The sequence below is a fragment of the Onychostruthus taczanowskii genome, unplaced genomic scaffold (assembly GCF_017590055.1).
Source record: "Onychostruthus taczanowskii isolate IOZ18803 unplaced genomic scaffold, ASM1759005v1 scaffold57, whole genome shotgun sequence".
NCBI classification, from domain to species: Eukaryota; Metazoa; Chordata; class Aves; order Passeriformes; family Passeridae; genus Onychostruthus; species Onychostruthus taczanowskii.
In genome coordinates, this window is record NW_024503346.1 from 2,137,095 (window position 1) to 2,139,818 (window position 2,724).

A 2,724-nucleotide genomic window follows, 5' to 3' on the forward strand; every position below is an offset into this window, starting at 1 on the left:
TTTGTGGTGCAGTGTTTGTTTTTTTAATTTTGTCACTCAATTAGCACAAGCTAATTTTCTTCTAGGCCAGAATCGTGGTCTGGGACTTTGAATTAAAAATGGCAAAAGGTAAATGCTGGATTTCCCTGTATTTATTTCCATCTCTGTAAACACTGAAAATAAAAAAAAAAGTCCCATGCAATTTGTGGTGCAGTGTTTGTTTTTTTAATTTTGTCACTCAATTAGCACAAGCTAATTTTCTTCTAGGCCAGAATCGTGGTCTGGGACTTTGAATTAAAAATGGCAAAAGGTAAATGCTGGATTTCCACGTGCAGGAATGTTGTGGAACAGAGCTGGAGGGGAGGGAGGCTCTCGGGGAAGCCAAACCCTGAGGGTGGTGCAGGCAGATGCGTTTCTGAAGGAAGTAAAATCAATCTGCCATCCTTGTGGGACATGCCCCACAGTGCAAAGATAAGCTTAATTTATTGTAAATAAGGATTTTGTTCATCCCAGAGCTGAACTGCTCACACCAAGAAGGGATTGAAAGGCATGTTATGACTAATAAGTCTTTATCCTCCAGGTTTGCTTCTGCTGATGCATCCCCTCCCTGGCAGCAGCTGTTGTTTCATCTGGAGATGACATTCCAGTAAATGCTTTTATTCACCTTTCACTCATGCAGTGATTGATGGAATGAAGCTAGCCGTGGCTGAACACTCCAATTACACAAAAGACCCAAAAAAAGTCACTCTAACCTTGGCCTTTAAATGAAGGGTCATTAAATCAACCAGCTCTGAGATTATTCTTGCCAGTGAAACTGCCTGGGAAGGCTGGGAAACAGCCTGGGACTCTCTTTGCTGTGAGTCACTGGCTGGGGATGGCACAGGATGGAGAAGCTGCTTGGGTTTGATTTTTGGTAGCAATGAAGTTATTTTCCATCCCTGCTGGCTCAGAAAGCTGAGGGGATTTGCTGCTCCTGGGGGGAATGGCCTCCTGGCAGTGGGAAGGGCTCCCTGAGTCTGGAGCTGGCTCTTCAGGCTCCGTGGGTGCTGGCACACCTGGCAGGAGCTGCCGTGGATCCTCCAGGTGCTTCTGGCTGGAGATGGACTCAGAAAAGGTGCTGCAAGCCCTTTGTGGGGCTCTGGGCTCCAGGGCTCAGTGGGTGGCACATCCCTGAGAATTCCTCATCTCCAGAGACTGCCCTGCACAAAAACAGCCCCTCACCAAGGGGTTGGGCTCTGGGTGAAAAGGACAATAAAAGCCAATTTACAGACTGGTTTCAGTTGCCCCATGGGATTCCTGCATGGCCTTTTTTACATCCTTCAGCCTCAGGGAGATGCTGAACCCCTGGGCCCTTTCATCCCACAAAATGCACCTGCAGGCCAGAGCAGGGGAGATGGAAGGATGTGTGTTAGGGGAAGGGGAAAAGGGAGCAGGGAGGAAGAGTGGAGCTGCTCACCCCACTGCTCAGATCCACGCTGAGAAGTTATTCCAGTTCTTGAACCAACAAACTGGAATAGCACAGAGGGAGAGAGTCCAGACCACAGCAGGTAATGCTCCTAAAATGCCAATCTTGGAATCAAATTAATGAGGAAAAAAAAAAAATCTAATATCAAGACTTGCCATTACATTTCTTTTTTGTAGACTTGTTTTTATTGCAGGTAACAAAATGCAAGTGGCATGATTTAAATAGCACAGAGGGCAACACAGCTGCTGGAAGTAAATCCTGGTGCTGCTGGGAGAAATGGGATGGGTCACATCATCTCCATTCCCATTTGAAGGGATGAAGGGAAACCTGGATTTGCACCAGGACTTGCTAAAAGTTGCTCAAAACCTCGAGGTATTTTTATCATAGTTCAAACCTTTTTTTTTTTTTTCTTAAATAAGGGAGATCTTCCATTTTTTTCTTGATCAAGATTTAATAAAGCAATTTTTGCCTCCTTGAGGGAAGGCAGTGATTAAAGTGGGTTGGTTTAGCATTTGTCTGAGTGAAACACCTTTTATTTTTCCAGCTTTCCCTGCTGTCAATTCTAATTCTTATAATTGTGTTTAGTTTTCCTTTCCCTTGCACCTTACAGCAGAAAAGCTTCATTAATATTTAAGAAGGTGAGCATCTCTAGAAGTTTGTGACACGCAGGCAGATTGGCAATTATTTAAATAGTCACACAGATGGAATTAATTCGAGGAGAGTTGTAGCTGAGCCCTGCTGCTGAGTTTGGGGAGTGCTAACAACCCTGCAGCCTCAGGCACAGAGATCAGGGCCGGGGTGTGAAATCTGCTGGACTCATTAACTTTCACAGGGGCAGATTGATCCTCTGTTCCCATGAACACTAATGAACCATTCTCTGGTTTTTAGGGAATATTCTGCCCCTACCACGAGCCTGTAGTGTTTAAAGAAAAGCTGGTTTCACACAGAAGGCTCTGATTAGAACCCAGACCTCTGCTCTATTGATTGCTCCACTCTTCTGGATTTACAAATGCAGGGAGAAGTTTGTTGTGGTTGCTTTTTATTGCCTGTGGGTTCTGATGTTGGAGATCTGGATGCTGAGAGTTTGAGACTTTCTGTGCTGGCAAACTCTGACCCCCAGAAGAAGAGCACTACGTTTGACCTGAGGCTGTGGAGGAGGCTTCCAAAATTGATGGATAGCACTGGGATTGCAAGTGTGTAGTTTGATTAAAAGTGTGTAATATCACGTAGTAGAAAACTTTAAAACTGAGTAATATTTATAATACAAGATACAAATTTTA